Below are 26,882 nucleotides of genomic sequence, written 5' to 3'. Positions count from 1 at the left end.
GTTAGACTTCCACTTGTATTCACAGTGACATATTTGGGACTTTCAGAAGACCTAGGGTGATGTTTCTAGCACGAAATTGGTCCCACCCACTGTTAATCAAACCATGACTGGATTCCACTGTTAGTTCCTAATTACGTTAGTGGTTAATGTGACACATCAGGCCTTCAGTTCAGCTCCTGAAGTCCTAACCACTGAGAGAGATAACTTGGATGTATCTACCTAGATACTATATTAGTCCTAATTGGACAATTTTCCAACTTTTTGTTCAACGTAACTGTTTAGTTTAACCCATATGTTTCAAACCAAAACTTAAAAACATAATGAAATAAGAGTACTTGCAGCATTTAAATACAACAAGCATGGGGATTACTGTTAAACAAAAATGAACTACAAAATACAGACTAGTACTGTTACATGTATTTTTCATAGAAGTCATTAAGCCTTTTGTGAAGGTCTAGAAGTAGACTGAAGACAGCTGAGGACATGTTCCAGAAAACTCTAGAATGAAATGTTTAACCGTTTAACCTCTTAAGGAAGCGCTGCAATCAACATCAAATGAGCAGACTCCAACCACTCTATAAGAAATGTCCTGGTGGTAAACAGGAGTAAAATGTCACTTATGAAAGGCTGTCACAGGAGTGTGAGTAAGGTTGTCAGCGAGTGTGAAGAGGCGTTTCCCCACAAACAGCAACAACATGTCCAAATCTCCCTCTGTCACTGTCACTCTACTGCTTGCTCCACCACTCCCCTCAGAACGGATGCAGAGAGAACACGAGAAGTAGAGATTTCCAGGAGAAATATGAGAGAGAGCTCTAAAGAGAGCCAAACAGGGCACTAGCAACACTGGTAATAAAGTACTCAATATTTTGAATGCATAATACTAGTCTTGAAAGAAATTAAGAGCGAGGCAGAGGGAGATGTGCAGATACAAAGTGGTGGTAGAACATCTGTGGAGAACAGCTGCTCTAATAGGTGGGATAACTGTTTAGATCCAGGTGATACAAATGACCTATGGACAGCATGGTGGGGAGCAATGTGGATGACAGAGATGAGAGAAGGATGGTGAGGGTTTGAGAAACAGATGGAGAAAAGAAACTGTGGAACAGCTACAAAGGTACAGTCCTGTCCAAACGAGAGCAGTCAGAAATAATCCCAAACAGCAAACTTCTGATTTACGATCTGACAATATGTGAGTGGAACACTTCTCCTGCTCTTTCCAAACACCCCACCCTCTCTCACAAGCTGCAGGACAACACTGTGCTGGTCATACCACAGTGCGACACGTGTCATGCTTACTAGGGCCACATGATGGAAAACTCAGACAACACCAAAGGATTCATATCACTTAATAACATTTGTCTTATTTGCTCAAATTTGAGCCTAAAAAAGATCTTTTCCCTTTAAAAAACAGTGAATTTTGTTGTAGTGATGTAAATGTAAATAAGCGATGTAAGTAAGTAAATAAGCCTAATCAGAATGTATTTGCTAATGATTTAATAATATTATTATGACTGTGTGAATGCGGAGTCGACATGAACCTGAACATGAAAGTTACATGATTTCCAAAGGCTGAAGGTAGTTTCCAGTTGGCACCACATAAAATTCAAGCTGTATTTAAACAAGAGTCATGCAACCGCAGAATATATTAAACATACAGCGTGCAAGAAGCCTGGAACCAGTGCAGGTGGTTCAAAGAGATAAAAATCAATCAGAAAATCCATTAATGCTGTTAAAAAATGAGTAGTGTTCATAATTTATCACATTAATGTGTTAACTTTAGCACTTAGCATTTCTGCTAATTTTAGTTTCATTTATATTCATTTGCCTAGGTCTGACATCCTGGAAAAATATATGATATAAATAATTTTTATATCATGATTTATTTTTTTCTGATATATATATATATATATATATATATATATATATATATATATATATATATATATATATATATGAGTGTACAGTCTGAAACTCTGAAGCTGATATCAAAAACAAATTTTTAGGAGATAAAAAAAATTATACGGTCCAAATTTTAACAGTCTCCAAAGGTTTTAGTTGATGCTTTACTGAATTATGTTTCTCTGCAGTGCATTGTCAAATATGATCAAATATGATACTGTAAAAATTCTCAAAGAAACACAGAGTCACAACATCTTAAATGATATTGAAGTAAAAATACTGAGTGGTGCTTTTCACATTAAAACTGACAATTAATTACTACACAAAACTTAGTAGTTACTATATGTATTGGTGCTATTTTGGCAGGATTTTTGCCAGTATCAGTAATCCATGGAACCTTAAAATTGATATATCATATCATATATAAAATTGCTGATACATTGGTCAGGCCCTTTTGATCACAGATATGTTATACGATAATGAGCGGGCACTGGCTGGTCTGGCCATTTTGGTAGTTAGCGAGGGCAGAAGCCTTACTCTGTATGCAGCAGCATCGGTGGTACAATTATACACTAGGTATGATTAAAAATTGACATCTTCCAAACACTGCAAACATAGAAGTGCCATTAGCTACTATATGCACAGCGCTGATCATTTTAAAGTGAGTCCCCAGACTGTTTGGCCTGTGAAGCTTGCTACTGCTAATTTCCAACAGGATTAAGAAGCCATGTCCTTTAAATACCTTGAGGCGAAGTGACCTTTCCTTTTATCAGAAACTTCCTTCATTTCATTGACATGACGAACTAGCATGAACCAGCCAAGCTGGGAAATCTACAGATAAATTGACACAGCTAAAAAAAAAACTGCCATGACATGTAAGCTGACCACCAGCTTGGAATACTCTTCTGCCTCAAACAAGAAAAAAACAGGGCTACCTCTGCAGCATCTACAGCACCGGCCTTGTAGAGGCAAAGAGAGTGAAATAATTTCTTTGTCAAGGTTTAGTTTGGATGCCCCACTCGCTTGTACGTCCTGCTCCTGGGCTGCTGAGGGAGGAAGAGTGATGAGGGTGAAACTGAACGATCTGACATGTCGGCGTCTCTGGCTGGTTCCATCCTCTGTGTGTTTAGCTTCATCAATTATGCATTTAAAGGGGTTTTTACTTCTCTTAGATAAACTGAAGTACAGAGTGTTAGCATCGTAGGCTAATTTTATAAGGCTCTTGATTTTCTATAGCATTTGTGCCATCAGCGTAAGCCAGGAGACACTATCATACACAGCATCATCATGAATAAATAATGAAGAGCAATACATTTATTTATGAACTTCACTTTAGGCTGAAAAAGTAGGTGTCAGACATACATATAAAACAAGCTGCAAGAAACTAGGTCACAAAATATGAAGCGATGCTATTAAATAGCATCATGGGGCCTTTATTCGCATTATGCATACAGCAAGATAATAGTGTATGCTAAGTGAAAACAACATAATGAGTCTATTTAGCAGATTTATATCCACCTAAGTGCGTACATGCGCAACAAGGGACAACTTAATATCATCTTTATATATATTGTCTTTGTTTTGTATGTGGAATATATTGCTTTAAGGATATTTAACATGCTTGCTACTTGTTTACATGGCAAGGTAGATTTTATGTTTGTGTTTCTGCTCTGAGTTAATGTAGGCTAGTTAGGGCTAGCACAGTGACTGGTTTGAAGTAGCAGATCAAAGAATGAGTGTTTACCTGACTGTATTTGTCACTCTGAGTCTGCTGCCAGCCCAGGCTCTGCCCGCAGGGGCTCTTGGGTGCAGTATGGTAACCGTCCTGAGGTCTTAAATGGATTTGTTTGATGTTGACAAAAACTAGGGGTAAAATTACATTAAAAAAGCATGCAGCTAGTTTTTTCACGACCTTCTAATATTTGATGTTCTGACTAAAGGTTATTTTCTGACTAAAAAAGAAATAAAATCTAGTGTGTGACGGAAAATCCAAAGTGTGTTCAAGTGTTTCAAGTGTGTTCCTACGTCAGCAGTGTGTAATGTGCATTGTGGTCCAAACCTTTATAATCAAGACTTATCATTCAATCTGAAACCTGGTCTGAGGGGAACCTTCACGGATTTTTTGTGGAAGAAAAATCTGTAATTTTTAGTTTTGTTTAATATAATCATAATACATGTTGCATTTTAACTCTGCAAGTATTGTAGTAACACTCTTATTTTATTAAATTTTGATTGGAAATAAAAGGTGCAAATTCTCGAAATACTCAAAAGAAAATTACTCATTTATTCAGGTTTTAGGATTTTTTTTTCTCTGTGGTATCTACATAGATACAACCAAGCTAGCTCGCCCATAGGTCAGGACCTCAGTTGCTGTACTGAAGGCCTTACATGTCAAATTAACTACCAACATAATAAATCAACCAAACATGTTCAGATTTCTAAAGGGGGGGGGATGAATATTGTGAGATAAAACGTGACTTCATGGAAGTCTTAGATACATCACTGACTGTGAAATCAAGTGGCATCGTGATCAATGCATTTCAGTCACAAGTTAGAAATGGAAAACAGCAGCCGCTTTATGCTAGGGCTCTTACTGAAAGAGTCACTGTAAAACATGTTAATACGACTGTTAAAAGCTCCAAGTAAGATATGGAATGCTTTTTACAAGCTTCAAATGTCAGTGTTTATGTAAATCATTGCTAGCTCAGTGCTAACATACCACTAGAATCTCAAAGGAGGCTAGCAGAAATTACATTTAGAGGTCTGACATTAATTTCCTGAACTGAAGGCACAGCTTTAACAATCACAGTCCACACTGAGATTTATTATATGGTAACCACGGTAGAGTATTTGATAACTACAATGAATCTATATTTAAATCATGTAGTTATGAGAGTAACAAACTAATGTGTGGGCCCACATACAGGCATTTGCAGCTTTCAGAGTTAATGCAGCAAAATGAACTTAAAACATTAAGGAGTTCCAACTAGGTTATTCATTACAGCTATTCACATAGTATAGCTTGTTAGCACCTTGTAAGGTCTTGCAGCCTAAAATCATTCATCAGCCTTTGGGTAAGAAGTGATAGCTTTGACCACTATTGTATTTTACCAGTGGTGACAGAAGTCGACCCGGACAGAACAAACTGATTAAGTCTGTCAAAATTACTCAATTAAACTTGATTTTCAAAATTACTCATATACAATTTACCTTCTTGATGATTTAACAGTGATTAGTTGGCAGTTTACATGATGAGTGATATAGATTTTGCTGAAAATAAGCTTACATATCCTCTTTTGGGAACAACCTTAAATGTGGCATTTTTCTGCAAATGTTACTGCACAATTTCTATTTATTTGACTATGAGTTTAACATATTTGAAAAAAAATAAAACATAAAATATAAAAGTGTCCATAATTTATGTTTTGTTCCAATAGGTTAAATTCAGCAAATAACATGCGCAGAAGTGTGTTCTCTGTAGAGGATGTGTATTAATTTTCAGATCGACCCAACATGACCAGGGCGTCATATGTATCAGGACCATATATATATTTTGTATGCACACATGTATTTATTCATACAGTCAATGTGCATGACAGAAGTAGGCCTGCTAATATAAGCCACCCGAAGCTAAAGAAGCATCTATGACCGGCAATATTTGACACTCTCACCATCTTCCCCCTGCATCCATCAGGTGCACCCTCACACTGAAAGCCATACCACTCTCATCGGCCCATTGATCTCTCCCCTTGCTCATCAGAGACGGGCCATTCAGAGGACGTGCCTAGCAATTAAAGGCAGCCTGGAGCCAGGGCTAATGAGATTGCGGAGCCATACTCCCTCTTCCCAACACTTCGCCAAGGTTATCGGCTATCAGGCTCACCACACGCACGGCTCCCAACGGACCGAGCACTGCTGCTTTCTGGCTAGGGAGAGAGAGAGAGAGAGAGAGAGAGAGAGAGACAGAGAGAGACAGAGAGAGAGGCCGAGCGAAAAACCAGAGCCAGGCAATGCTCCTCTCACATGCTAACTCCAGGAATTCATTTGTTCTGTAGGAGAGGACGGATGGGAGAGAGAGGGTGAGAGAGAGAGGGAGAGGGAGAGAGGGAGAGAGAGAGAGCAGGTGAGGTGGACTGCAGGTTCCCTGCCTCATTAGTGTTTCAGTCACAGCATCCTATTCTGTTCACACCAGGCTTACACACTGAGGAGAAAAGTAGCAGTGGAAAATCACCTCACCTCTGTCAAGTGCTGTTCTCCAGTCGAAGCCACAGAGCAATAACAGCGGCTTACAGTGGGATACCGCTGCCTTTCTCTATGCTACTCCACCATTAATAATGGATGGGATTCTAGATGCTGCTGATTTTTTAAATATGACATGACGTCATTCACAGTCAAATTACAACAACCCAGCGTTAACAGTATTTGGGCTAACGTCAGCCCAAATTGTGATGTTCTGATATTTTGGCAATTCAATCAACAATACTGAGCAAAAGTCAGAGACAGCTTTTAGTGTTTAATGTGTCCACTCTTTGCCTTTATTACAACTTCCATTATTTTCAGGAGACGTGCTTTCAGTTTTTAAAAGAAATTGGCAGGGATATTTTCCCACAACTTCAAATTTCAGTCTAAGAACGTAGTTGCATTTTTTGCTTCTCATGATCCAAGAAATTTTTATGTTATTTTTGTCTCAGTAATTTCCCTTTCTCAGCAATAACTTCTTGACAGCTACACATCCTTTCAGACTCACAGTGTTGAGCTGTCTTCTCACAGTATAACACCTGTCTGCCATGTGTCTGCATGGTTGTTAAAAGTCCCTATTAATCAATTTCTAAACTCCAGTTTTGGAAACTCTTCCTCATGCAAGTTGATTACCTTACATCTAATCTCCTCAGAAATATCTCCTGAAAAATTAACAATAACTGATTTGACTATAAAGTAAATGAAAAATGGTCTCTGACTTTTGCACAGTACTGCACTACCTTACATAAGAGGCCCCAAAGCCTCATGGTCACATTTTTATTCAAGTAGTAAATTGAAAAGATCTACAGGATAAGATGATATTGTTTGGAGGGGGTGGGGGGAGAAGAGATCCAGGAAGATAAAAACAAAACAGGCAGAAAACAATCAGCAGAGATACAGTGAAAAGCAAACAGCTAGGGGCGGAGAGAACCCCAAATCTCCGGATTTGCTGCTGTGACTCACATCAAAAAAGGGAAAAATATCCACTAAACATAACTCCAGTTGCAGGGCTACTCCTCAAAGCTCTCGTTTCTCAGCTCCGGAGAGCCTCTTCACGCTGCGAGAGTGGGCTGCTAGGGGCTGCCGACCACTGAGAGCAGCTAGTCATTCTTAGCCTGCAAACACCACTTCCTGTTACTGTTTCGAGCGCGTCCTGCAGAGAAATGAAAAGGCACTTAGATGTTGGTGGAAGATGCTTGAGGGTTTTGAGGTGGAACATAAGTGAAGGAGAAGAAAAGTGGCTGAGTCAGAGGCTGGCTGTTTGAAGAACTGGAACGGTGGAAGGATCCAACAAGGTGAGCGAATAAAGCAAGTAACGCAGGTGTAAAACTCCGGCGGGGTGGACGGCATGCAGGACACTGTACGTTCCTTCTCTCAGGTCTACGGGTTTAAAATAGCCACTCTCTTCACCCTCAGCTTTCAAGTTTCCGTTTCTTCCATCCTCCAGCTTTCTGTCTCCTTCTCACTGTCTATGGCTGGTGTTAGCGAACATTCTCAGCAGGGAACATCCCTTTGCCATTACGCCGTCTCCCAGCTGCTTCATGCATCAGAGGGCCGCCATGAGGGAATTCCATTGGGCATCAAAGAAACTAACTCTCAGCACCTGACAGTTAGCTCAACCTCCTCAATGGGGAGACAGAATGGAGGAAGGCAGTCATCGGAAGACTGAGAGACACTATTACCCTGCGGAATTCAAACGCTCCTTTGATCCACATGACATCCCTGTGAGGATATCTGCCCAGTGTAACAGAAAGGCAATCACAATGCCATCATCCTTAATGCGCAGGCTTAAGTACCATTAGCATAAACGGCCAATTCAAACAGCTATGTAGCATGCTAAGTAACTGATGTTAACAAGCAGTCAAAGAAGGTGTTGCCTATTGTTGCTGGAGTTTACGCTAGCTTAACGTGACCTGAGCTAAGAGTATTAGGGGAGATGCTCGTTATTGTCCGGCCTCGAATGCGGATAAGAACCTGTCAGCCGCGGTGGTTAACATGCAAAATTCTGCATGCAAATCCAGCAGGTCAATGAGGCGCCAAACAAGCACATTATCATCGCCTGCTCTCAAAACAAACACTCGCTCTGCTCTCAACAAGCCACATTCCTCCAGCTACACCCCCCACCCAGATAAAATAGAAAAAAAGGGGGTGAAAAAAAAGAAAAAAAAGTATTGACCTAGGCGTCACACCAGCACAACACCATTCAAGCTAAACCCATCCTTTTCTCCTCCCGTCACAACTGAGAACAAAAACAGTATTCTGACAGATAAGGCTGATGGAAAGGTTTATTATGCTATTTAACAAAGGAGTGAATCACCCCCTCTCTCTCGCCGCGACTGCTTAACAAAACGCTCGACAAAAGGAACGCTCTGCCCTGACAGGCTCGGCTCACCTTCAATGTGGCTTATTTGAATATTGCCATCATGCTTCATTTCAGGGTTCATCCAGGTGGGAGAAGGGTAAACCAAATACTTCCAAATGAGAGGCTTTCTAATGGGCACTAAGAGATCTCGCTTATTTTCATAATTCAGGCCTGCCTGCGACTCTGCGCCTGTAATTTGCATTAAATAGACGAGTTCACCTAATACGACTGCGGCACGATTAAATCATTTCTTTTCATTTAAGCGCAAACGAAAACAACCATTGTTCCCGGCTCTCCTGTGAAGAAAAGCCCACCCTTTGGCTGGACGTCTTTTATATATTTATCTGTCCTTCTTCACCACTCCGTATCAGTCTCGGGGAGTTTTCCCCCCGTGGGACTGGGCTGTAATTGAGCTCGCTGCAGAATACCAGATCCCTCTGATCCTGTCACATTCATTTCCTGCTCCTGCCTCACAGGAGAATTCCAATTACACCTGCCGCCTCCCTGGCAGCCTTCGGAGCGCTGTGCCGCTTGCTGTTTGTGCAGGAAAAGTGTTTACACCGGGAGGAATAAAAGCAGAGGCTTTAATTAAGAGAGGATGCGAAAACTGATTAGCGGCACAAGCGACCGCTGAACTCATCAGTGACGTGGCAGTTGGATGAAAAGCACTGGACGGGCAACACAGATCAATAATGATTTAATGCCACAGAAGAAGCAATAGTAGGATTTTCTCATAGAAGCCTCAAGGCACAATTCTGTATAGTGTCTGTAGTTGTGAGTGGCTCAAAAATCAGACAAAGGAGTATAATACAGTGACTTCCATTAGCATGTTTTAAATGTTACTGTATCTTTCAAGGTACACTGTCTGTCACTGTGGTGGTACAATATTTCATCCCAGGATAATGTGCTTGTTTGGCACCTCATTGCTGGATTTGTATGCAAAATTTTGCATGTTAACCACTGTAGCTGACAGGTTTTAACCCACTTATGATGCCAGACAATAACAAGCATCAATATTCCACTTCAGTTACATTTTTTGAGTTGCATTGTCTCTGTACACCCAGTCTTGAATCAAAAAAACGTTCTGCTCTGAAAAGGTACAAATATGACCCTTTCTACTGAGAAGGTTAGTGTAGTATGCCTTTAAACTAATTTGAGGTACTCAACTGGGACTGTGTTGTACCTTTTATGGTACATTTACATTGCTTTTACCTTAAAGAACTGAAATTTACCTGCACATTAGCCTGTCTGACAGTGTATTTCACCATAGCTTTCCTCAAGATAGCGGGACTAGACTGGAAACAGGAACCTGACTGGTGGTTTTAGAGAATTTAACCACTTAATCTTATGAACCCTAGGCTTATTTTCCAGTTAATAATCTTAAGACGTATTATTCAGTAACTATTATGAAGTATTAAGCAACCACTATGAAACTAATGTCAGTTAAGCAGATATAAGAGTGAGGAACTGAAGTGGAGGACACATACAGGCTGAGGGTGAACTGTAGAGTTTAACCTTATCTTCTTAACATGTTGTCTGCAATACCTTCAGAGACTTTTGTCCCCTAAACTCATTAGAATCTGCCCCCCCGTGTACTTATGTGGAAGCAGTTAGGTGTGTACGTCCATGTTGGTCATAGCAGCATGGATCAACACATAGAATCTGAGCTTTCTGCGTGCTACCCTGTTTTCTATCACTGTATAAAATATTCACAAAACTGCCTTTATAAGGCTTATTATCATTAAATTTGATAATTTATTATTATTAAATATGATTAAAAGGCTTATTATTATCACACATAACTGAGCTTGATCAAAATAGTAGTGTGTGATACAAACTAAGAATCTATGTTCTATGTATGTGATAATAAAAGCAACAATAGCAAATGAACAGTAGATTAAAAGGCAGAAGCAGCCTCAGCATTAAAGGGTTGCGGGGTTATCCTAGACACAGCCATTCTTTTCACCTCTTCACGCATTCCTTCAGCAGCAGCTTGTGGCTCAATTCAAGGCCTGACTCAGTTTTAGCCAACCTCAAAAAGAACATTTATGATTCACAACCGGCATCATGACATTACCGATGACGTCAAATGGCTGCAGCTATTTATCCACTGTTCTAATCTCTTGGCCAGCTCTGTGGAGTGGGTGCTGTTTTTGGATCGGAGGAGCTAGCTGGCAGATAAGTGCTCTTTGATGGCGCGGCTCCTCCTCCTGTCTCATTGTCATGCATGGCTGTGTTGTGGGACTCTTGCGCGTGTGGCCGAAGCAGCAGACTGTGAAACAAGGCTTCTTCACTCAAACTGGGAGCTAATTGGGTGTGGCTGAAACAATATGGCTTCCCACGGCTCAGCAAAGACAAATGGCCCGGCTCGCGAAGATGACAAACTTTTGCTCTTGCAGGGCATCCAATCGGCTCTCAGACCGACGCACGCAACATCAGCCAATTGGGCTCACCGTCATCAATTTTTTGGCCTTGATGAATGTGTCAATGAGACAATTTGCTCAAAGTGACAGTAACTGTCATGTTAATGCAGTGTTGTTTTCTGTGGCGATGAGAAATGCGACACAGCTTGACTGAGAGTTGTTATCGTTAATATGGCTGTTCAAATGGAATAATAATTTTCTTTCCAGGGAAAGTGGTAAAGCTCAGCAAAACAAAAGTTTGAAGAAAATTGGTATTCATATAGTGTCAGACTGAATCATTTGTTAACATTGCAGATGTCACATAAAGACTCACTGCTGGTGTAATGACTCATACTGTATGAACGAGGCCTGTGCCAGTAACAGAATCCTCTTATTCCTGTAACTGTGTGGAAAATAACGAAGGACTATGTGGAGGAGGAGGCGTCTGCCTCATGTTTTATTACTTTCAAAAAGTATTTACACACTTTTTCTTCCGGTATTTTTCGACAGTTCAGAACTCTGAAGCAGAAGCAAACAATGTGAAGCTTAATCTTTGTCAAAAAGTGTGGTTATAATATTGTAATAAATAATTAAAAAATTATTTCATATATAAATAATTAATAACTAGTGTCTGTGGCGCTTAGCCTGATTTCTTTCGCCTAAGGCCGTTTCGGCTGAGGTCCAAATGTATGAATGCTGAGACACTGTTATTCCAAGAGCTGAAGCTGTTTAGTCTGATGTCTGAAATCTAAAGTTACGGTGTGAGGAATCCCAAAAACATACTCTGTATCATAATGGCAGCTTTTCGTACAGGCACGATATCTACCTGCAGAAAAAGTAAAGCTTAACAGCTGCTGCATTTCCAGAACAATCCCATCTACAAAAATATGCTGTTAATGTAGGATATCAATTCACCCATATTTAAAATGTCAGTGATGTTCACTTGTCTTAGTGTGTTGCTATGGTCTGCATGAAATAAATCAATAAATGGAGAACTTCTTTAAAACCAGAGTTTTTACCATTACTAGGCACTGTTACCACAGTAAGAGACATGTGAGCCATCAGTGAAAGGTTCTTCAGTGTTTCTTCTATGGCATCGCTCCAAAGAATTCTCTACGGCACCTTTATTTTTAAAGGTGTATAAAAAGTATTTTGTATTATTCCAATGTCCAAATTTCTTCTTCTGATCATTATGTGCAACAGTTTGAGATCACCCCTCATTTATTAAATTTCCAGTCAAAATGCCCTTTAAGTACAATTTAGTCATTTTTAGTGTCAGGAAATGACTCAGCAACTAAATATATTTTCAACTTTTTCAGTAAGTGCTCACTTTTTGCTTTTATCTATTCTTTTCAGGTGACTTCCTTTCAGTTTTTCAAAGAAATCTGCAGGGGTATTTTTACACACTTCCAAAGCTTAGTCTTAAAAGTTTGTTACATTTTCTGTTTCTCACAATCCAAATAATCACCAACAAATGAAATAATGTCCAGGTTTGGCCTGAGAACACCAGCAGCTCCCTTGTTTTATTTGCAAATGTTTGAGATTTTTTGACTCTCTCCTTTTACCAGTAAAGGCTTTACAGCTACACATCCTTTCAGACTTCCTCAGTATTGAATTGTTGTCTCACAGTGGAACGATGGACAGAAACAACTGTGGATTTGTTCAGAAGTATGAGTGGAGCTTGATTTAATCCTTTCTCTCAAAGTTGAAAAATTTAAGTGACTTATTGGTTGTTTTGACTGTAAATTAAATAAATGCAGGGTGCTCTCTAACACTGTAGGTGTAACAAGGTACACCTACACATGCTACAGATGAGTATAAGGTCAAAAGGCAATATTACACGTGAGCTTTTCATAATAGATTCAGGCCCCACATGTGGACAGAAAGACTAGAACAGGGCTAAATTAGCCTCAGAACAGCATAAAATGCACTTCATAATCTCCCAAATCTTCTTCTCAACGCCTTTTCTCACAACACAAAGGAGGTTCTACAGGGAACAGATTGCATTTTTATATTACAGCCTACCCAGAAAATACACTACTCACACAAACAAACATGAGCGCACGCACACAAGCGCGCACACAGCCCCGCGAGGGCAGTTAGGAGGAGCAGGTCAGACAAAGCGGCTCAGGTAATTAAACTCCATTCATGCTGGCAGAGAAGATCAATAACACCAGCTCCCTCTAAAACCACACAGTGTGCCGTTCTGGCTCTCTGCTCCAGCACCAGGGTCAGCCAGGCTGGAATATTAAAAAGATGAGAAACTGCCTCCATAACCACTCGCTATAACCCTACCATAAAAGAGAGAAAATAAAAGGACACACATTAGCGATGGGTTCCCAGACACCAGCTCTGTGAGTCCACCGAGAGCACCCTGGCTAAAACGTCAATTTGTGCTGCTAGAATCAAACGTGCCTGTGGCCAGACGTCAAAGGCAGATTACAGAGATTGTGTCACTCGCGCTCACAGGGAGGAGCAGCTCCACGCACACTAAAGAGGCAAGAGGGGCAGAGATGGCCATTTTAACCATTAATAATAATTTAGATTGTCTACATAAATATAGAATCATAAGAGATCATTCGTACCTGATCGCTTGATTCCTTTAGTGATTTATTTTGGATTTTAGGTGTATGTAAGTTACACTGCTTACCATTCCGAACTTCAGTCTGCATAAAAAATGGCCGCGTATCCAACAAGAAAGGCTCATGCATCTTTTATACAGGGATAAGAAACACAGCAGCACCCAGAAAGCTCCAATTCTACATGCTGGAAGTGATAAAATTATTCTACTTTTGCCACTGGGGAGGTGCACATGATGGAAGCACATTTTTTCTGGCCCAGTATCAGGCTTGCTGGGTTCATGTGGTTAACATACTAGCAGTTTAACTCAAACCAACAACTCAGTTGCACAATGTACACTGTATAAATTTACCATCTTTTTGTTTAACACTGTTCCATAAACAGCTGTCACCAAATTGCTTGATATGTAAACACATTTGTATTGCGATATTCTCTGGGGTTCTACATCACATGCTAAAGCTATTTAAATTACAATTTATTTTATTTCTGTTACTCCAAGATGTACATGCTTTGTTAAAACACTAAAAAAAGTAATTAAATCCATATATGCGAATGACCATGCTGATCCTTGCAAGCAGCCTCACAAGATCTCATTTTCAGGTGCAGGAAGGGGGCAGCAAATCAGTGCCAACGTAGAGGTCAGCTACTATGCTGTGTTTGTGTCAGAAATGGGACTTTTCCAACTTCCGGGTAAGAAAATGAATACCACTCCAACTCCTAATTCCCATTCAAAAAGCCTGAGCTTCTTAATAACTTCTTCCGAGCTGCAATTCACTTCATCATGGTAGTGCTCAGAGTGCAAGTAAGAACAAGAAATGATAGCGAGTTTAAGCTTTTTAAGCAGGCTTTCAAGATTCTATTTGTGTTTGATATGATTTATTTAATTTACTCCAAGTTAGTCTGGAAGGCTCTTGGTCTGTTTTCTGTCACCATCTGTTACATTTGGTGTTCTCTGCGAAAACTGCTGGCCATAGTTTATATCACATGCTTTTGCTGTTTACAAATGGATATCTTCATGAAGAGCCACCCCTACTAAAACTGGTTCACATTTTTCAATTACATGCGGTGCTGGCATGGAACCCCCCAAGAGGGATGTCATGCCATTAGGTGAGTCCATGTTTTTCCCCCTGAATGTACCATAGTTCAATACACATATACATTGTTTGATTTGTAAAAAAAAAAAGAAAAATCAAGGGGATGGTGGGTTTAAACAACTGGGTGGAAGTGGAGGTACTTCATATACATCCCAGACATCTTGGTATGTAAATCTGGTTGTAATTAAATGTGTAACAGATAAAAGTGATAATACATTGCATTAAAAAAAGGGAATAGAAAGTCTGATGGCAGTTTTACCAGAGAGGTGATTTTTGTCATTTTTATTTATTGTGGGAGTGGCATCCCCTTGCATCCCCATTCAAACTGAGCCCTGAATATCATTGCTGTTGGCTCAAAACCTTGTATCTCCAAAATGGTAAATTTACAGGAAAAAAAAGTTCTTTACTTTCATCCGCTCGCCATAGGTACAACTTTTGCCCAATGAAGACAACATAACTGAGTTCATACAGTTGAGACAGCTGAGATGTACAAAGACGAGTTAAATGACACAATTAACTTAAAAACCTACAACTCCAATTCCAAAGAAATTGGGACGCCATATAAAATGCAAATAAATGTAAATAAAAACTGAATGCAATGATTTGCAAATCTCATACACCCATATTTTATTCATAATAGGACATAGAACTCATCAGATGTTGAAATGAGACATTTTACCAATTCATATAGACATTAACTCATTTAGAACTTGATAGCAGCAATGCATCTCAGAAAAGTCAGGACAGGGCCATGTCTACCATTGTGCAGCATCCCCTCTTCTGTAAACATCTGGGAAGTGAGCAGACCAGTTGCTGGAGTTTTGGGAGTGGAATGTTGTCCCATTCTTGTGTGATGTAGGATTCAAGCTGCTCAACAGTCCTGGATCTTCTTTGTCGGATTTTTCATTTCATGATGCGCCAAATGTTTTCTATTGGTGAAAGGTCCGGACTGCAGGCAGGCCAGTTCAGCACCTGGACTCTTCTTCTGCAAAGCCACGCTGTTGTGATGGATGCAGTATGTGGTTTAGCACTGTCTTGCTGAAATATGCAAGGCCTTTCCTGAGAGAGACGTTGTCTGGATGGCAGCATATGTTGCCAAAACCTGTACATTTCGTTCAGCATTAATGGTGCCTTTGCAGATGTGCAAGACACCCATGCCATGTGCACTAATGCTCCCCCCCATACCATCACAGATGCTGGCTTTTGAACTGTGTGCTAATAACAATCTGGGTGGTCTTTAGCCTGGAGAATGCAGTGTTCATTAAGAATTTCAAATTTTGATTCATCTGACCACAGATCTATTTTGCCTCAGTCCATTTTAAATAAGCTTTGGCCCAGAGATGACAGCGGCGTTACTGGATCATGTTTTTTAAAATTTTGGAATTAAGTAGAAAATTACATACTTTAATATCGGCAACAAGACACTTTTACCACTTTCCAGATACATCTTCTGACCACAGTTAGAGCTACAAACACTGCCACTCTGATAAAGAACTGAAGGCTTTAGGAGGATAGCAATGGTTGCTAAGCTACTACACTCCTGATTCTGAGTAATTATGGACCAGAACAAGATTTTGTTCTGACAGCAACAATATATTGAACAATAAATTCTCATGTCCTGTTCACTACATAGGGCTAAAAAAGTTAGGATTGGACTCCCTTAAGCAGATAGTGATATTTTTGTCCCAGACAAACAAGATCTGATTGCCAAGAGCTTAGTTTGTAACAAAGACACTGAAAGAAGTGGGTTTACTGAGATCAATTCACCTGTTCCAGCGGCAGCAGAGACTGTTAATGCCCAACATCGCTATAAAGACCGCGAGGGGGACGAGGATGGGTTCACTCATAATTAAAAGAAGCCCCTAACATTTCAGCTAATTAGATCTGAAGACTCGTTGGCATGGAAACATGACAGCATATACCCCCCCATATATCCCTCTCTTTCCTGCCCCGCATGTCTCTGACGGAAATTGGCAAACAAATCATGGCACTCATCTCCAGCAGTAGTCTCAAAGCGCTACATTGTCTCGGCTCTGAACCCAGACTGAATCCCATCTTCCACAAAATCACTCAGGTATAAGAGACACATAATGAGTGAGTGCATGCGCCAATGTGTGCATACTGTTAGCACACCTGTTGGAGGCGTGGGAGCGAGTCGCCAATCATTTAGTCAATGATGGGAGCCATTTTGCACACATGGCAGTGACAGCCCATACTCTAGCTTTTTTGTCACTGTCCGCTTTGACTGGCATCTGTTCTGCCGGCCCCTCGCTTAGGCTGCCCGCGCGGCTATACTTAATTCTGACGCTGCACGCAAAATCAGATCTGAACAATTAAGCTGGATAAGTGGCATTTGCATCGCGACAATTACAAATGAGTCATGAGCTTGGCTGTTTTTTTTTTCTCGTTCTCTATTCTGGCATAGCAACCAGACAGAATGCGGTGTGCTTGGCGAACACAAAAAGAGACTCTCATACAACCACACAGTCATGCTTTTAACTACGATCAGAAGTATTTTTGGTATTTTTTGGAAAGAACAGCTCCTCAGCTTTGAAGCTCAATCTCAGGCTCAGTTTTCCAATCCACTGGGGATAGGGTAGTCGTGGAGTGGCTTGGCTGCAGTCGCAAACCTCAGATGCTTGCTGTCATACAGATGTAATGGCTGATACCATCTGAGGCACTCTTCCTCCTCCTCCTCTCTCTCTCTCTGTCTCGCTTTCTTCATTGATCTGTTTGAAACCCAAACATCCCACCTCCCTCATCAACAATCTCCTACCCCGACCACGCAAACTGCAGTCTTATCTCTAGCACTGTACCAACACGCGCTTAGGCCACATTCACTAGGACCCTTTGGCATCTTTCAAGAATGCATCTCTTGCCATTGATTTCAATTGAGAATAATGTGGATGTTGCTGATAAACAACAGACACCAGTGCACAGCAATGCTGAAACAATATGCAATGGTGTTGAAAAAGTTCACCAGAGATGACTTTTTGATGGAATGCACTCTGATGTAACCATTCGTCAGCCAATAGGAGATGGTCTGCAGTGGGGCTTCAGCCATTTATGTCAATGTTGAGAAAGACGAAGGAGACACTAATCCCAGTCTTTACATTCTAACTCCGAAGATCTAGACAGCTGCAGGCACCTGCTAGAGGTCTGGAGGGGCATGAAACTGCAACTCAAACTCGATCTGTACCCATGACCTTGAGATCAGACCCATCCAGGCCCGACTGGTGCTGCTGAATTTGAAACTCGAACCCGACCCAAACCTGCTGTACTAACAGAGATTGATTCTGACAGACAGGATCATTTACAGAGTTTGCTTCGTTACTAAGCACTCGAGCTGATCGACAGAAAATGTCACGCTGGGATAAACTGGTATTTTACTGATCTGTAATACACCAGCAATATTTGTTATCACTATGTTTTTGTGGAACTGTTGATCATACCTAGCAGAGAACAGCATTTACCCTCCTCTGATCAGCAGTTAGCTTCACTGCGCTAAAGTTTCTCTCACTACTACTGCTACTGCAGAAATGCTCAACATACTTCAGGCACTTCAGGCAAACTTAGCAAGCAAGGGGAAAGATTGGCCCCACACATCCCTCTCATCATCCATGGTGTGACAGTGATTAATATACTGTTGAACTTCATCCCCGGTGTCATTCAGGTGTACTTTCACCCATTCCTCAAACTCCAGAGCTATTCCGATCGCAAATATGAACTATAAGATTACTACAGAGATAGAGAAAAAAGAGAGAATGCATTAACAAATAAATAATTATTAATTCAAAAACAGACAGAGTCCAATGATGTAATAGAAAAACCGGCCTAAACCCAGCCAATACGCATTATTTCATTGGGCTCCATTTGGCTCAGACCAGGCAGCAGATCTCTAGTACCTCTAGTATCTCTTTATTTTCTTTCTCTGAAAAGGAACAGGAATCAGTTTTCACTAACAAGCATTAGTATCTGAATGAGTTTCCCGTTCACGTTTCCTCATCACACGGTAAAAAACATCATCAAACATGCCTACAACAAAGCAGCACATGCCGAGTTCCTGGACTGTCTGAGAGCGAGGATGGAGGAGGTGGGGGGATCCGTCTGAGTGCTGCTGAAGGGCAGTGTCAGTCTGCATCACAGAGACATATAGAGGGGACAGACAGGGCCAGCCTGACCACAGCCACTATTCTACTGAGAGGCAAGAAGTGACAGAGCCATTTAAGAGGCTGTGTGAGCGCGTGTTGGTGTGTGTGTGTGGTCTAGTGATAGATGGGGAGGCTACCTCACTCTCGCCCGCTCTTCACCAAAGTTTCCCACTGCTGATTTGTCACTGCTGTCAGTGGGCAGATGCTGGCGCTGGGTGGAGCCAGACCCACTTCATCAGTGTCCCCAAAAACAAGGTGAGAGAGCCTCTAGCAAACACAAGTGCTCCAAATACTTGTTCATAGCCACTACACCCATGTGTCCATTCAGTTGAAAGCTAGACAGACCACATTACCGACTCCCAACAACATCTGAGAGCAAAACCCATACATATTATTCATTACTCCTCCTATGTCACAGTGTTAATCGAGTAGAGATGTAATTCATTGTGTAAGTCTAAATTAAATAAGACCAACCTTTCATTTACTGGATTTTCAATCACAACAGCCATTGAGTACATTTTTCTGCATCAAGAAAAAAATACAAAGCATATATTTATTAAACAGAAAATTACACATAAGCCTATACAACTAAATATACATACAAAGAATTTTAAAAAGAATTTTTAAAATAAATTTTTCCAAATTTTAAATTCATTCTTAGAAGTTGGTTGCACTTGCAGCTTTCTCATAATCCAAGTAGGCTAATCCTAAACACATTTAAAGATGCTGAGGTAAGTACAAAAAAAGTGGACAAATTAAATACTGATCAATTATAATTGGCCTGATATCATACTATGTGTATAGTGTTGTAGTGTTACTGTTGAATATGTTCCCTGCTTTTTCCTTCACTTAGTAATGTATATTAGAATCACCTCACTATATTTTAGCTTGTGATATCTATAATAATAACTATCCTATCAACTGCTAGCGTGCTTACAGATATTAATTAAAAAAGTATAGTACATCAAGTCTCTGAGTTTTATAGACGATAATACAATCTAACATTATATACTGCATTAAGGGAAATGAGGTTATCTCAGAAGTAATGTTAGCATTAACATATAATGTAATAATAATCTATAATAATAGATTTAGAGATAATAGTTAACAGTTAATAATTATATAATAGTTATATAATCTCAGCATTGTAAGTTAATTAATTATCTGGCTAGCATTATGCTAAGTTTACATTCGTACTATTCAGATGGGATTAGCAACAGGACACCCGTAAGGTATATGATAAATTTGCACAGGATAAAAAATCTTTGTATAAATGACAGAGAATGGAGTGGCTGCTCAATTTACTCATTGCGTTTACTCAATAAAATACTAGAAAATATGTTAAAAAACTTTCATTTAGCTGTTAATCTTTTTACTCTACCCACCTGTCTTGCTATTTTCAGTGAAAGTCATTAACATTATCATTAACTGGGCAATTCACAGACAACCATCTAGATCACTGCGTAAAACCAAACTTTTTTCTATAATTGTTATGATTTCAGAGTTCAGACAATACATATCAACTTGATTTTAGTTGCAGATAAGAAAATGCTTCTTCAATTGCCTCCATGCTTAGGAAACTACTTTTCCACAGAATATGACAGCATTTTCACCAACGTGCTGATTTACATGGGAGTAATACAACCTTTGATTGATTCTAAGGGTCATTTTATAGTAGGTAAAAGGGGCCGTATATAGTAGGTAAAAAATAAATACTTCTCTCCACTGATGTGCACTATCCCACTTCTGACATCACTGTAGCTTAGAAAAAGAATAAGATGTGGTAAACATTGCACTTTAAAGGCAATGCTCTTTTACTGAACAGGCAGCAAGCGAGAAGCACCGGTCAACTGAGCAGCTGGGATAACAGGCAGGTCACTTCTAGCCATACGCTTTCCCCCTTTTGTAGCCACTAACACTGGCACTAAGTACCCGACAGCCCTGCACAGAACAGCACACACAACACATGGCCACATGTTAAGCTGACAGCAACAACCTAGAAAACGAACATTAACGTTATTTCTACCGTGAATGTAGGGCCTCTTAAGAGCCCCTTTGCAAGGCCGCTTTGCATGGCCAATCTTTCCGCAGTGCGTCCTGGTGTATCTGAAAAGAAAAACTCTTCTTTGAAGGATGTTGACCTATACCATCTCATGCTATGTCATCATCCAAAATCCATCTGAACAATATTCACTTTAAATATGTCACTGCAATCTACGCTGATCCATCCCATGCAGCTCGGCTGTTTGATGAGCAAACATTATTTCGCAAAGTAAATACAGAGCAAGTTCATCTGATGTGGGTGCAGAGATTCAGTTCAGCATGGAGACAGCGAACGAGCAAGCTCAGACATGTTCACACAGAAATCATTTCCACATCTCCTCTCACCTGCCTGAGTGAGAGAGATAGATATAGAGAGACAGATAGAGAGAGAGAGAGAGAGAGAATGAAAGAAACAGAATGAGAGGGAAAGAATGAGGAGATGGACCAAGAGGTAGGGGAGATTGAGAGAGAATGAGAGAGATAAAAGAGACTAAATGAGAAAGAGATAGAGAGTGAGAGAGGGGAACTGAATGAGAGAGAGAGAGAGTGAGAATGAGAATGAGAGACAGAGAATGGAAGAATGAGAGAGAATGACAAAGAGAAAATGAATGATTGAGAGAGAAAGTGAAATCAGAGAGGATGCGAGTGAGAGAGATTGAGAGAAGAGACAGAATGGGAGAGAGAGTGAGAGAGGGAAAGTGAATGAGAGGGAGAGAGAGGTGGGGGGTATGAGAGAGGCCAGGAACATGGTATGATAGAGTGAATTCAGTGGAAGCACAGAACTTCAAGTGACCAAAGTGACATGAGTTTCAAAGGCTCTTTAAATACAGTTAACAACACATACACGCACACAGAGCAGAGTGCAATCGTGAAGGACAGAGTGGACAGTGCTTCATGTGACACTGCAGATGTTCCCATCAGCAGGGAGAGATCCCAGAGGAACGGCGGATGTGTAACCCCCCTCAGCCGCACCCCCCCACACACACACACACACACACTCATATACATATCTCCATCTCAGACCCTGACAAACCCACATATACATACAGAGACGCACACATGTACACACATACATATGCAAACAAGCACACATGGTTTAAAGGGGAATTCCACCAATTTTTGGGCAATGAAATAGTTAAGACATATAAAGTCATTCAGAGCTATTATCTGAAATGGTTATGAATACACTGTCTGATGCCTGTCTGAAACCTAAAACATTTTTAAAATTCATTCATGCAGGGTGTTATTAGACAAAATAACCCCCAAAGAAAACTTATTTTTCCAGATTCATCACTATTTTCCCATCATCAATGTTACCTATAAAAACTCAAAGGACATTTGTAGGGTGACTGGTCATTTTGGACAGCAAATAAAGCTTATATTTGCATTGTAGACCTCGCAACCCCTTTGTGAAAAATGGGTGAAATTCCCCTTTAACACATGAGTCATATGACTTGGATGCCTGCCTTCACCCCTTGACTCTGACTGATTCAGAGGAACAGACATCCACAAACAGGATTATTTTCCACCAAAAATATCTGAATACAAACTAACAAATAATGCAGCAAAAATTAGATCACTGTCTGATCAACAGCAATGTTTAATCAATAAAACAGGCAGTATAACTGCCCAGCTTCACTACTCTAACAGACACTATCATTCTCCAGTTTAGCTGAAGGGTTTGCCAGACGTGTGAGATGTAACAGTATCATACTCACGCAGACGCGAGCTCTTAATCTGAGCACTAACACAGGAATTGGCACGATACTGTTGATCTTGGCTCTCAGTTCTTGCTGGAAGCAGCAGAGGGGGCTACCAGCAGGTAAACCCACCCACACACACTGGAATACAAGATCTTTCTGAAAAGCAATGTTCTAATCTTTTTAAAATTTAGGTAGAACGATGCTAAAGCGACAGTTTAGCACAAAATCTCATTTACACATTTTCTCCTTACCCCAAATGTAGTCGATCAGCCAAGACACGTCCATGGAACTAACAAGTATATTTGTGGTATTTGGCAGGTGCTCTCATCCAGAGTGACTTACAAATGAATCATGCTACAGAGGTAGGAGAATGTAGTGTTAGGAGTCTTGCCCAAGGACTCGTTAGAGTATAGAGTGGTGTGCTTGCCCAGGCAGGGAATCAAACCTCCATCTACTGTGTGGAGGGCAGCAGTGTTAAACACTATATTATCCCATCCAAGTAATAGAAGCTTGCATCCATCAATTAGCATTATGCAAACTGCATGAGTAAATCATCACCCACTCACCTCAAACCACATCAGACTGCTAACGATGCTCTATGTAAGAGAGTTTCTGTTAAAACTGAAAGACGTAGTGTTACTGAGTCGAGAAAAAAGCTAAAAGATGGTGGTTGTGCACTGCTATGAGTTACGCTGTAAAGCCTGAAATGATAATTTAAAACTCAGAGGCATCAGATCAGGCGCAGAAGTTTTGCAAACCACATCACACATCTTTACATGTTAACATCACACACAGGCACCAAAAAGAAGGTTTGGCTCGATGTTTATGCTTAAAATGCAAAATCAGCATTTTACAGATGAAGATATGATGACAATAGCAGATAATTAACTTACGTCCTGGGTAAACACATCCTTCACCAAGCTCTCACTGACTTCTTTTCGAATTCTCTTTCAAAGCACTCACATACATCAGATTCATCCACTCAGGGAAGGGGTCCCACTATGTGTGCAATTACACATTTCCACCAGAGAGGTCTCCAAATCCCTCAAACCTATACAGTGCAGCTTTCAGTGATTTTAAATAGACGTGCTTATGAGGTTTCCAACACTCTATGACAAACTGTTATCTATACAAAATGACTAATTCAGGCATCTATACTATAATTTTTTGTCCATTTTAATAGATAACAAGTATAAAAACATGTCTTGGCTAATCAGCCACAATCAGTTTATGGGGAAAATTGAGTAAACTTGATTTTAACACTTTTATAGTCTACTGATGGTACCATGACTTAAAGTACAGGCCTGAAACCTAAACTAGAAATCAGTGTTTGCAATGTAGGTGACCAAAGTAACTCTCTAGACTGAAGAAAAATAGTAAAGGGTTATAATGGCATGTGGGCCTGCAAAATGTTTTGCTAGGACTGAAATTCTCTGTTTAGAAACACCAAGAAAACTACTTTAATATTTTTAAAACACTTTTCCCAGGAACTATTACACAAGACAAGCTATCATTTCCTTACAGCCCTTTTATGGCTCTGTGCTTTGATGACACAACTACCAGTCAGCAAAAGCAAGCGGGCTCTGCCACTGTGTGCTTTTCTGCTAAGCATCAGCACTGCTTAGCGTTTCAGTGTGCCTAGACAAGAATGCTAACAATTGATGGAGAGAGAATGACCTCTACCATTCAGTTCTTCTCGATTAGGAATCAGTCTACAGCATGTCTCTGCCATTGGCCTTGCCTATGCATACAGTTTCACATGACTTGTTTGGAGTTTTAACCTTCAGAATGTGCAGTTATCGCTGATGTCAGCAAATACACGTAATTTTGTATTATTTCTCACTCACTGAAAGAAAGTGCAGATTTTAGACTTTGAGTCAATGCCAAATTTGTGTTTTTAAGTAGAAGAGGAGATATTTTATTATTTTATTAAAACTGATTAAAAGATATTATTGTGTAGTCTTGTTTAATGGAAAAAAAACAGCATTTATATTTTTGCCATTATTATGTGTAAAGTTTGATAAACTTACCAGATGCTCATGTGTATAAGTGTGATGCATATTTATTAACAAGGAGCGAGGTAACAAAAGGGTTGTCAAAGCCTGACCAGGTCAGAACAATGAAGAGCAAATGTACATACATGGGCGCAAGACAGAGAGTTGGTCAAAAACATGTGTGAGTCAAAACCAGTACAACGAACAGTCCAATGTGGGGAATCCAAAAACGAGAAACGAGAACAAAGCAAAAGGTGATAAACACGGATATTACAAACAGAAAGATAAACACTTGGTATGAAACGGCTGAAGTTGGCAATACTTCGCAATGAGCATGACCAAAAAAACAGGTATTTATACAGATACATGTAGCAAGGAACAGGTATAAAGAGTTCAATAGTCAGGTGATGTGGATCTGGGAAGTGGTTTGTGATTGGTTGAGTCTATGGTGTGAGAGTCCAAAGAATCATGGGAGTTGTAGTGTGTGGGGTCGATGGAGGTGGGAGGGGAAAACCCAGAGGCATGCCATTATGTCATTGTTGTCATCGAAACAAACTGGAAAATTGGAAATGTGGATACAGAAACTATGCACTTTGTTATTCACTCACAGGATTATATTTAAATAATTATGAACTGTAAACTGAATATACAGCAAAACTTTTTAATGAGGGAACAAAAATGGTCTCCATACTTAAAGTCAGCGTGCGTCAAAAATCACAAAAATGTTAAGTGGGGGGTGGTGGGTGGCGGAGGTGAAATATGATATTATTGGTTCATATTTTTCCCCGCCCACTTCTGCATGGTAATTTAATGAAAAATCAATAATGTTTCAGAGCTTTGCAAGAAAACAAGAATTTTGTCTTCTATACAGTATAATCTGATGAATTGTGTTTAATATGAAGGTAAAAAGGTACGTTTTGATTTCAGGTTGACTTTTGTGTAGACTGCAGATAACTGTACTTACAACTCTTTCAGGATGTAAATTGTAATGCACCCTTAAAAGGCCCATATTCAAAATTTTTCTTGAATTTTATCTTTTCCTCTGAGGTCCACTTTTCCATTTCCAACAATTCCAACCATTTTCCAACCTTTATTTATCCTCTCTTTGGAATTGAACAGGCTGTTTTTATTACTGTGCCTTTCAGACTGATATATGACAAATAAGCTCTGTTTCCATTGGTTGCTCTGTATCTTTATTTATTCAAAAAGTGCTCAGAGCTGAAACACTCCTTAGAACTTCAACATGGATGGGTGGGACTACTTTAGGCTGAGTAGGTGAGTATATGTAAATGAGCGGGTTCTCACGACATCACAGAAACAGTGAATTCAAAATGGGCTGTTTCTGCAGCACAGTTGCCATTTGTAGACTGTATGGACTGGGTAGTGAACCGTACACCTAAAACTAGCAAAGCTTTCAAATTACTTCAAATTCCTAAAATAAGGAAATGAATTTTTTATGAATCTTTAGCAGCTTCAGTGAACTTTGTTTCTTACTTGCTTGACTAGAAAATGACCAAGACCTGTTACCTGACTTTCTAAACAATATTATCTCCAAATAGTACTGACATCAGTTAGGACAGATGTCCTAACTGATGCCTTTTTGGACAGACATAGTGTGTGTGTGTGTGTGTGTGTGTGTGTCCATGGGCTACTTCATGGTTCCTTGTTTACTGAATCCATCCAAAAGCCCTAAGCTGCTCCCAGTACAGCCACCCCATTAAGATGATACTGATGAGAAATTACGTTTACACTTAAGACTCACACAAATTAACAAATTGTCAGCTTATTAAAACAATAATAGATTTTGCTGTGTTGCTCAATTCCCCTTGCCTCTAATGAGATGCGAGCGAGTGGCCCTTGTCTGCAAGGTTAATGGATTCCATATTTTTCAATTTAAACCTTTCACATGCTTCCAGCACACGCACAAGCAATACAGTGCACAAGTGGCGTTAATTAGACTGTGCAGACACAAAGAAGCTTAAGCACTGCGCACAACACAGCATTAATGCTTCCTGTATTTCTGTGTATAAGAGCCTGCTTCAGGCTAACAGAGCAGTTCTGGGATCAGGATAAGTCTAAGAAGTCTAGAGCTATAATTGTCCGTTCGCTATACATTCAATTTACATTATATAATTATTTCAGGGTAATTACATAATTACATAATTGCATAGTAAGTAACATAATTAAGTATATTTATATCTGCTTTACATTCCAAATCAACAGGTTTGAGTATGCACTTCTGACTTTTTTCCATTTGTTTTTGATGTAGATGCCTATAATTATTAGTGTTGAGCTATTATTGTCATTATGCTACACATTCAAATTGATATTACATAGTTACATTATTGTAATGAGGTAATTCCATTTCATAATTGACTACATGATTATGTTTACATTTCATTTACACTCGTGTTC

Source organism: Colossoma macropomum, unplaced genomic scaffold (genome assembly GCF_904425465.1).
Source record: "Colossoma macropomum unplaced genomic scaffold, Colossoma_macropomum, whole genome shotgun sequence".
NCBI classification, from domain to species: Eukaryota; Metazoa; Chordata; class Actinopteri; order Characiformes; family Serrasalmidae; genus Colossoma; species Colossoma macropomum.
Note: the sequence above shows the minus strand (reverse complement) of the source record.